Here is an 11,707-nt window from a genome sequence, read left to right as displayed (position 1 = left end):
TATTGAATGGGACATATTGGGTGTGTGGCTTAAAGGTCAACCCATTTATCCCCGGCGAGAAGTACGTTTGGAGTGGTGGATGTAACGGGAATGGGTGTTGGAACCGTCCAGTTCAGACACTACCTCAAAACCAGAAAGATTGGAGTGGCTGCTGCTACCTTGCTAACATAATTCCCCACTTGAGGCTGTTAAAGAGAGCCCCAAAAATATCTCGGAATAAATTGGGAGGAAGGCGAGTAACCTGGAAAGCAACCGAAGGAGATCGCCTCCTCTGGACTTTGATACCTATGTATGGGACCACTCGAGCAGGAGTAGAAATACAAAAGTTAGCGGATTCCTTGGAAGAGTTGGCCAACAATACTGCTAATGCGTTGGCCGAAACCCAATCCCACATAGCAGCCATAACGACCGAAATGATTGCCACTAGGCTAACGACCCTTCAGAACAGGATGGCTCTAGATTATATTTTGGCAGAGAAAGGTGGTACCTGTGCACTAATTGGGGAAGGTGGTTAGTCAATCTGACTATCTATGGATTATTGATATTAGTGGGTCTGGAGGTAGGGTTCAATGTCCTAAAATGGGTAATGAGCCGACTGATGACATCCCTTGGGGAAGGAACCCAAATAAATCATCAGATGCTTTTACAATCAGCAGGTGATATGCAACAAAGAGAAAGTCAAAGAATGCTTCTAGAGTTTGAGGGACGAGCAACACAAACGTAAAATGTAAGATTGTGAACCTCATCGCCAGAAGGCGTAAGAGGGCAGAACGTAAGAAAATGAATTAAAGGAGATTTTAAAAGTGCAGAAACAACAGTTTTAGAGAAAAAGAAAAAGGGGGAATTGTGGGAGATTAGAAATGTAGTTTCTGGAGATGGGGGGGTGGGGTGTTGCGGGGTGGGACATTATACAAACGGTCGCGGAATTCTTGTAGCATGTAGCATACTTAAGGCTAAGACTTTAATGAATATAGAGGGTCTTTTAAAGAAAATAGTTTGAAGCTAGGAAATAACTATGAAGGGTTGTAGCTGACCACAAAAGAAGCAGCAGGGGCATTTCACAATAAAGCTTATAGTATGATAAGAGAAACTGGATAAAAGAACAAGCTGTAACAAACAGGAAACAAAGAACGCAGACATACAAGCACAGCAGGATGGTTAGATAAGAAAATAACTAGAAAAAAACAAGTGAGGTAACCGGCTTATGATAGGATGAGAAAAGCGAGGCATGATTCAGCAACTTGCAAACTGAACAAAGAAAGTTTACATGCTTTGTTACGCGCGCATTTTTGCTTGATTGCAGAGGCGTCCAGTACTTGCAAGGCCGTAATAAATTGTTCTTGTTTCTAAGGCTTTGTCTCAGGCTGATCTGTGAGTGAGTTCTGTTTCTCACAGAGCTGACTTAATTGAGACATATAAGATAATCAGAGGCTTAGATAGGGTGGACAGTGAGAGCCACTTTCCTTAAATGGTGATGGCTAGCACAGGGCGACATAGCTTTAACTTGAGGGATGATAGATAAAGGATAGATCTCAGAGGTAGTTTCTTTACTCAGAGAGTAGTAGGGGCATAGAACGCCCTGCCTGCAACTATAGTAGACTAGTCAACTTTAAGGGCATTTAAATTGCCATTGGATAAACATATGGATGAAAATGGAATAGTGTAGGTTAGATGGGTTTCAGATTCGTTGCACTGGTTGGCGCAACGTCGAGGGCCAAGAGGCCTGTAAAACTGCCCTGTAATGTTCTATACTCTATGAACGTAAACCTGCACTAAATTAGACTCAATCTGACAATGTCACTGCCTTGCTTTCTCTGCCATCGAAGCAATTTGAGACCAAAATGTTGAATGTTTTCAAGAAAGAGATAGATATAGTTCTTACAAATAAAATGATCTGAGGGTATAAGAAGAAAGCAGGACCATTACACTGAATGTTGGATGATTAACCATGATCTTATTGATTGGTTGAGTGGTCTCAGAGGAGCAGGAATAAGCCTTTCAGCCTTATTTTCTATGTTTCTATTGTCACACAGATTTTAGGAAGTAGAATCTAACATGAGGTCCCAATAAGGAGAGACATGCCGTCTTTGATTCTTGATTGACTAGTTAGGCACACAAAAACTACATAGCTTGTATGTATTGATATCATGTGATAAACTACATCTAGCGTAAGGTGTCTTTTCTCATTTAGATTCACTGCGACTTAGATAAGCCCTTAGACTCAGCAAAGAGAGGAAGGTTGGTGGCAATACTCCCTCAAAACCATTCCACATCATAGGTCAGAGGAGACAATCTTATGGTAGCACTGGGACATTCCAAGGTCAGAACTACATACTGAGGGATGCACGAAAAATTGGGATAGCTGTTGCAGAGGTTCAGTAGGGAAAGGCCACTATTTGAAGGCTTTCAGCCCTAATATACTGAGGGGCTAGAATTGCTGATGAACCACTTGTGCTGTATGCTTGGTGTGGAACATATAATGTAAATGTGACAAGTATTATAATGGTATTGAAGCACCTCACAGTGAAATGAGATGCATGTGAAAATTATTTAATTTTATTACACTTTCTGTAATGTCCAATTTGAAATGTTTTGGAATGTAATTTTACAAAGTTTATGAATAAAGAATATGTTTGGAATAAAAAAACTTTTCATGCCAACAGGCTGCACATCTAGATCTGCAGCTGTACTCCTGAGAAACATTCAAATAGGTTAGGTGAATTGGCCATGCTAAATTGCCCGTAGTGTTAGTTGAAAAGGTAAATGTAGGGGAATGGGTCTGGGTGGGTTGCGCTTCAGCGGGTCGATGTGGACTTGTTGGGCCGAAGGGCCTGTTTCCACACTGTAAGTAATCTAAAGCTCCCACTATAAGATATTGACAATGAAAACTGAGCAGCAGTGAACCTGCTGGCTATTTATACCTGCCCAATTCTTTTCCCATTAAGTGGTGGCCCCCAAATACCAATTCTGTTCTCATTGTGTGTTTGGGTGATTTTTGTGCATGTCTGCCCAGGACTATGTGTAAGAGGAAGAATGTAAAACATGCAGTTTGAGAATGAATAAGAAGCATATACATACTGAGCAGAAAATCCAGGACAAGTTGTCATTTAGAGTCATTGAGATGTACAGCACAGAAACAGACCCTTTAATCCAACTTGTCCATGCCAACCACAAATCCTAACCTAATCTAGCCCCATTTGCCAGCACTTGGCCATATTAAAGACCAAATGGTCAACCTTTGTGTGGAGCCAGTGGATGTAGGTCAGGCCTTAAATGAATACTTCTTATCTATATTCACACAGAGGAAGGACATTGTATCCGGGGATTTCATTTGGGATTGTGAAGTTCCAGACACGAGTACATCAGTCAGCACTTCAAAACAAGAGTGATTGGAATCACCAGGAGCACTGAACTTATGGCAATCGGCTGTGAGAGTGGGCCATGTGCAGAATGGTAACAGCTTCCCAATGGTTGGAGGTGGCGGCCGACGTGACACCTCCTGGTGACTGAAGGTGGCATGCAGCAACAGCAAAAACATTGCTCCTCCTGCTGATTGATGGAGACTCGCAGGCTTATCGAGACACCAGGCCATGGCTCGGCCCGGGTACTTGCATCGGTGGTTCCAAACATCTTTATGGAGAGGACTTTAAGATCTGGACATTTCTTTTATTTCAAATTGTGGTTTTGTAACCATGATGTGCCTGAGAATTGCGGCTTTCTGGCCTTTTCATGTTGTGCTCCTATATTCCTATACCTGAAAACACATGACAATAAAATCTAACACTACTTCTTATTAGTAAAGGGGAGGTATTATTCTTTTAATGGGTGTCCAGATGCACAAATCCCCAAGGCCTGATGAAATTTATGTCAGGCTGTTACAGGAGGCAAGGGAGGAGATTGCAGGGTTATTGGCGGAGATATTCAATACCTCGCTGGCCACAGGTGAAATGCCAGATGACTTTGTTCAAGAGGCAGGGATTGGCTAGGTAATTACAAACTAGTTGGTTTGACGTCAATGGTCATAGAATCATAGAGATGTACAGCATGGGAAATTGTTGGAAAATATTCTGAAAGCCAGGATTAATCAATATTTGGAAAGGCAGGGATTGATCGGCAATAGTCAGAACAGGCTTATTGGAAGGAGATCTTGTCTGACTAATTTAATTTAATTTTTTGAAAATGTGACGAAATATATTGATTAGGATTGATGCGGTTTACTTGGACTTCAGTAAGGTTTTTGACTTACTGAAAGGTTGATCCAAAAGGTAAGAGTCCATGAGATCCAAAGCAAATTGGCAAACTGGATCCAAAGCTGGCTTGCAAATAGGAGGCAAAGGGTGATGGTGGAGGGTTGTTTATGTAATTGGAAGCCTGTGACCAGCATTGTACTGTAGGGATCAGTGATGGGAACTTTGCTGTTCATTATTTACATTAATGACTTGGATGTGAATGTAGAGGTATAACTTATAAATTTGCAGATGACACAAAAATTGATGATGTTGTTGATAGTGAGGAGGATGGTCTCAGGCTACAGTCTGATATTGATCAACAAGTAAATTGGGCAGAGCAATGGCAGATGGAATTTAATCCTGTTAAGTGTGAGGTGATGCAGTTTGGGAGGTCTAATAGGCTGGGTTTGTTTTCCTTGGAGCAATGAAGACTGCGTGGGGATTTGATTGAGGTAAACAAAATTATGACATATATAGACAGAGTAGATTATGAGAATCTGTTTTTTATGGCAGAAGTGTCTAAGACTGATGAGTATAAATTTAAGATGAGGAGCATGTGGGTTAGAGGAGGAGGCATGAGAAAGAATGTTTTTCACCCAGAAGTTGGTAGAAATATGGAACATGCTGCCCGTGAGGGTGATGGTGGAGGCATTTAAGAAACATCTGGCTAAGTACTTGAAGTGCCAGGGCATAGGTTATGGATCAAGTGCAGCTAAATGGGATTAGTGTAGTTTGTGTTTGTCAATTTGGCATTGACATAGTGTGCCAAAGGTGCTGTTTCTATGCTGTATGACTTTGTATTAGATTTGATATTATGTAATGAGATATTGGGACACCCCAATGTGTCTCAAACTCATCAATTGTTGGGGGTATACGGAAATATGGAAACCAAACCACTAATTTAACACTAATTTATGCTCTTAATTTGTACGTCCTAGTACTTTGAGTAAGGGCATCGTAAATAGCAGCAAACACTGTATGAATTTTACATTCAGATTGAAAGGGCGAAGTGAGGGTCTAAGGTTAGTGCTTTAAATTTAAATGGGGCAACTATGCAAACATGAAGGCTGAGCTACTGAATACTCAGAATACGTATATCCCTGGGAGAAAGAAAATTCCAGGAGGAGGGCCTGTGATTATTTGAAGAACATAAATATGTAACTTTGGAACTGTCTCCCTCAGAAAGCAGTGGTGACAGGAGTCATTCAATATTTTTAAGCTGGCAGTAGATGTATTCTTGTTAGGCAGGAAAATCAAAGGTCATCAGGTGTAGATGGAAATGTGGAACTTGAAACACTAACAGATCAGCCATGATCTTATTGAATAGTGGAGTAGGTCCAAGGGGTCAAATAGCCTGTCCCTTCTCTTAATTTTCATATTCATAGCAATTAAGGATTTTTTAAAAACTCCTAATCTTATGAATAAGGCTGAACACATGAGTTCATCACCAGTCCTGAGAACAGTGGGTTCTCCTAGCAATCTTTATGCCATTTTTCACTCTGTTTCCCTTATGCTTCCCTAGCAGGTGAGGCAACAACTTATATATACTGCATTGTATAAGTTCAAGCTGCCCTTCACCTTTTAACTCACAGTTCATATGTTCCACAGGAACTTGTAAAATTATCCATTCATCTTGTTCACAGTGGATCTCTATGTCCTTGAACACCAATAGGTCCAAAATTTGTCAGTAATTGACAGTCTTACCCTAAAAAAGCCTTGAGGAGCTAGATACTGGCAGGTATATGGGACTATCACAGTGGAGCTGGAGGAAAGGATCTATAAATTTAGAACAGGGAAGAGAAAGCTAATGATACAGCTAAGCTGGGAGTGTTTACATAGTTAGAATTCCACCTGCAACTCCCTTGCATTCATCACCTTTCTGAACACAAAAATTTAATCTTTTTTTCCAATGTTCTTCATATGTAAATCTCAGTTGAAAGGATATAATCTTACCTTATCTTATTGGATTGGCTCCTGTGATATGCCTTGTCAGGTTACACTTTACATTGTTTGAGGGTAAGAGTGAGTGCATAAATGTCACAGGATCCGATATGTTCTGATGCCTTGTTGAGAATTAAGGCCTACCCCCACCGTGAACGCAGCATACCATATTTGATATTTACTATATAGCATGAGACCTCATCTAACTGTGTCACATTATTAACCAGCCTTCTGCAAATGTAAACAAATCTCCAAATGAAAACAGTGGAGAGGTCGTAAGAATCAACCAGGTCTTGACTCACATCAAAGATTTACCAGGTATCATCTTGCCCCATTATCAGTGCAGTGGAACAAAAATAAAAAAATAATTAATCGTAGAAGGAGTGAAAACTAACCTTCGAATGGAAGTGGACATAAGAACAACAGTTGTCTGATGTCATGAGTAGCTGTCCCATGGACCTTGTCCAGTGGGGTCAGACTGGTGATTGACATAGCATTTATGGCCAATCCCCAAAATAAAGTATATTAGCAGGGACAGGAGGGAGGAAAGAGCCAGATGATCGAGGGCGATAAGCCACTCCATCTTCTTGGTAGAAAACCAGGAGTTTCCCTACATCAGCCCAAGGGAAGAATAAAGACTTGTGGTACTAAGACCACAAAATCTACCAGAGGCCACCAAAGACTACGAAAGATCTCCACTAAAGACAACAGGACAACTAGAATGTGGTAGTATGCTGCCTCTGTTTCTCCATTCTACAGAATAGTTCTAAGATCAGTAAAGCATTCTCTTCTGTCAGGGATAATATATATTTCATTTTTGTGCCTAATTAGCTAATACCTAAGCTGCTACTTCTCAATAAACTATCAGAAATTGCTATAAATTGACAACTGCATATATTAGGTAACTGTGATCATGAATCCCCAAAAATCAAAATCAAAATGAATCCTCCACATCTGAATAGTTTTCTGACAAGAAGAAATGGTGTGTATGTGGGGTAATGCAGGACTTGTGGGGGAATAAGGAAATGTGCAGTCATTTGGGAAAATTCCATCCAGGTATGTGCAATGCAAATGCTTCTGAGCATGTGTCTGATCATGGAAACAGACCCTTCGGTCCAACCCGTCCATGCCAACCAGATACACCCTAAACCTATGCCCTCTAGTTCTGGACTCCCCCATCCCAGGGAAAAGACTTTGTCTATTTACCCTATCCATGCCCCCCATAATTTTGTAAACTTCTATAAGGTCACCCCTCAGCCTCCGATGCTCCAGGGAAAACAGCCCCAGCCTGTTCAGCCTCTCCCTATAACTCAGATCCTCCAACCCTGGCAACATCCTTGCAAATCTTTTCTGAACCCTTTCAAGTTTCACAACATTAGCTCTCTGTAAAGGCAAATGAGGTTCAAGTCTTAAACAAACAGAGAGAAGAAATAAAATGAGAAGAAAGATCACAAGTATGAGGAATGGCTTCTTATGAATATATGAGAGTGAGAAGAATGAGCAATGAAACTACGAGTAGCTTTGAAATTATTGGTTGTGTGCCCACCAGGGGGTGCAAAAATGCAGCATCTCTGTAATTAAACTTTCAAAACAAAGTCAGTTTGTGCCTGGTGGAAGGAACCTAAAGCTCCGTGCCAGGAGCTCCAAGTATTCGAGATTCTGACCCACATCATTCTTTAAAACATGCTTGCTCCTGGTCTGGTTATGCCTTGATTTTAAAATGCTCAAACCTTATTTTCAAATACTCTCACCTCACCTTCTCCTAATCTCTGTAATTTCTTCCAACCCTTCAAGAGTTCTGTGCTCTTCTAATTCTGTGCCCTTGCACACCTCCAATGTTACTCCATTGATAACTGTGCCTCAGTTGCCTAAACCTCCCTGCCTCTCTTTCCCCCTTTAAAAGCCAATTCTGTGACCAAGCCTTTGGTTGTCTGTTCAACTATTTTATTACGTGACTCAGTGCGAAATTTTGTTCATTAATTGTACCTTTTGGGACTTCTTGCTATTTTGAAGGTACAATATGAATACATAGAAGGCAAAATACTGCAGAATTTGGAAATCTGAAACAAATACAGAGATTACTGCAGAAGCTCAGAAGATCTGGCAGCCTTTGTAGAGAGAGAAAGGGAGTTAAAATTTCAAGTCTGGTAATGGCTCTTCTTCAGAGTCTTCAGAATTTATATGCATAAACGTAAGTTTTTTTTGCGCTATTGAGTTTGTTACTGGCTGTCTTCAGATTTTATGCATCAGACTTAATAACTGCAAACTGTGTATGATGTTTAGCCATGTATGAGAGGAAAAATAGGATGCCAATTCTGTTAAAAGTTTTAAGTCCTCTACAGTCCACTCCTCCCAAGACTAAAGAACATATCATGCAATAAATACAACCAGCATAAATAAATATTTAGATATTGTCATTTTTCTGTAATTTAATTGTTCTATTCTACTCATAAATATTGATATTGCGCAGATTAAAGGCCTTATTCCCAGATGGTTTGGCTGCAATGTTAATCTTACTCTGGAGACGCCTCAGGAATAAACTTCACTGCACCTCCGACACACACACACTTTAACTTCACTGCATCCCCAACACACACACACACACATTCTCTCTCTCTCTCGTAAAACCGAACATCTCTCCAATTTCTCTCCCTAAATTTGCCACTGATCTCCACCTCCAGCCTTCTGATCCACACTGCAATACGCTGTTAACACCTTTCATGTTCTATTTCCTGAATTCTGGTGTGATGACAATCGAGAGCGTAAAGGGTTCAATTGGGCTGAATAAACTGGGCTTGTATTCCCTTGAATTTAGGAAGTTGAGGGTTGATCTGATTGAGTTTTATAATATGGAAAGGATTTAAATAGGGCATTGGAAAAAGTTTACCTTCCCTGCTTGGCGTGTGCAGCAAAAAGCAACATAAAGTTAGAAGTGTTCAAAGTGAAGTATGGAGTCATTTCTTCCCATTAAGCTGAGTGGAAATCTGGAACTTTCTCCTCTAAAAATAATGGACATTAAAGTTTAAGAGAGTTAAATGGTTTCAAAACTGAGATCAATAGATTTTTGTTGGGTTGAAATATCAAGGAGAAAATGCGCAAAAATGGAACGGAAGGATACAGTAGCCATTATCGAACTGAATGACAGAGCGTATTTGAGGGGCTGAATGGCCTCCTATTGTTCTTAAGTTGTTGTTATTGTGCTCAGTTAATTTGTATTAGTGACTGTACTACTCTGTAAGACCTCCTTGAGACCTCTCTTCTGCAACACTTCAAGAGCACTTCATCAGCTAAATGCACTTTAAGATATCCTGAGGCCATGAAATGTGCTGTTAAAATGTTAGTTTTTCTCTCATCAAATATCCTAATTTCCTTAACCAAATTATTTAATCTAAGCTTAATTGGCATTACACTATCTTTTTACTGGGCTGCTTTTGGAGCAAATTTTGTACCTGAAATTTTTGGATAAGCGGCAGATAACTGTCAACATTAAAAACCTGGGGCAATATTATTGTTGAGCTAAGATGAGCAGTCAGTTTTAAACTATTTTGTGCCATCTCTTCATGATTGTGAATACCTCTATTCCTATATTGTCAAAAAGAGCTTGCAGTTTTATAATATCTTTACAATATCTTTCATGACCAAGCTCTACAGCCAGCGAAGTACTTTTGAAAGTATAGCTATTATTGTAAAGTAGGAAATGCAGTAGCGAATTAAAATACATCACAATTCCACAAAGAGCAATGTGATAAATCATCATGTAAGCATTTTTTTAAGTGATACTTGTTCAGTAATAAATATTGGCAGCTTCCTAGGAGGAAGTGAGTAGTAGGCATTATGTCAGCTGTTTGTATGACTTTTCCAATATTCCTCCTCCATGATTTTCACTTCCCCGACTCCCAAAGCCTTATCTTCACGATGGACACCCAGTCCCTGTACACCTCCATCCCCCATCACGAAGGCCTCCAAGCCCTCCGCTTCTTGCTCTCCTGCCGACCCAACCAGTACCCTTCCACTGACACCCTCCTTCGACTGACTGAACTGGTCCTCACTCTTAACAACTTCTCCTTCCAATCCTCCCACTTCCTCCAAACCAAAGGAGTAGCCATGGGCACCCGCATGGGCAAACTGGAAATATAAACTAAAAACAGCAAAAGGTGAAAACAGTCAGCAGAACAAGTAACATCTGTGGAGCGAGGAAGGTAGGCTGAAAGCTGAAGGCTTAAAGATGCTTCATCAGAGCATTCATGCATACTGACTTGTGCGATAGTGCAGTTACCACAAAAATCTATCTGTGGAGAAAAAACTATTCTTACTGATGTTCTTGAAGTTAAAGTATTAACTGAAATCTTTAATGAAATGACACAATTGTGAAGCTTTCAGATTTGAAAAATGCTCACGATATGTTTGATAAACATTATAAAGCATTAAGATGTGTGAGCTTTGCTCAATTTTATTCTGCTTACTGAAGAACAGTTGGACTGCAGCTCTACTCAGAGACATCAGCATGTAACCTGGATTGCTACTTCAATGCAGACTCTGGCAATGGTGTGTTGTTGGAATTGCATTGGGTATTGGATTGATGTAACTATTTTGATCTTTGGTACCAATGGAAGAGAATTCTGATGGTATCCTAGTCCCTCTTCTCCCCTCATTCTAAGGATACTAAGAAAAGACGATGATGGGCCATCCACTTCACACTTCTGTCTGGATTTGGATGCAAATACTTCAGCCTTGTCTTTTGTGCTGATTTTTCCCCCTTGGGATTGTCACCTCACTAGTTGTCACAGACCCAGTCTAGCAGTTGTGATTTAGGATTTAGTCACGAGTGCTGGCCATTGAAGTCCCTCTACCAACCTGTGCCCTTGCCACCCTTAGTGATTCCTCCAAGTGGTGTTCAACATGGAGGAACACTGATTCATCAGCCGAAGATATTTGGTATGTGTTAATCAGCAGAAGGTTTCTTTGCCTGTGTTCGACCTGAGAGATCATGAGGTCTGGATTCAATGTTGAGGACTCCCAGGGCAATTCTCTCTCAACTGTATACCACAGAATATTTCTAGGCGTGATGATGTCCGGGATTGTCTTATTTATGGAATCATAGACAATGTCAGGCTGTTGATTGACAGTCTGTAGGTTATCGTATTCCCAACGCCCCTCCCCCAAATTCCTTTCCCCCTACCTTCTATCTCAGCCCACTTGGCACACCCTCCTCATTCCTGAAGAAGGGCTTATGCCCGAAACATCGATTCTCCTGCTCCTCGGATGCTGCCTGGCCTGCTGTATTTTTCTAGCACCACATTTTTCAACTCTGGTCTCCAGCATCTGCAGTCCTCGCTTTTTCCAATATTGCCAACATGTTGCTGGTCTGGTGAGGCTTCCAACTGAGACCATCAAGTTAGAACATTATCTAAAGATCTCCCCCATGACTGGGGCAACTGGTGTACTTTGCAACATACTTACCTTGGATTATCCTGCAACTCAACATCAGTAACACTAAAGCCACCTGTTTGGTCCTCATCAGTTGCAGGCACAGCCAA

This window comes from Chiloscyllium plagiosum, chromosome 36, assembly GCF_004010195.1.
Source record: "Chiloscyllium plagiosum isolate BGI_BamShark_2017 chromosome 36, ASM401019v2, whole genome shotgun sequence".
Lineage (NCBI taxonomy): Eukaryota > Metazoa > Chordata > Chondrichthyes > Orectolobiformes > Hemiscylliidae > Chiloscyllium > Chiloscyllium plagiosum.
This window is presented reverse-complemented; position numbering follows the sequence as displayed.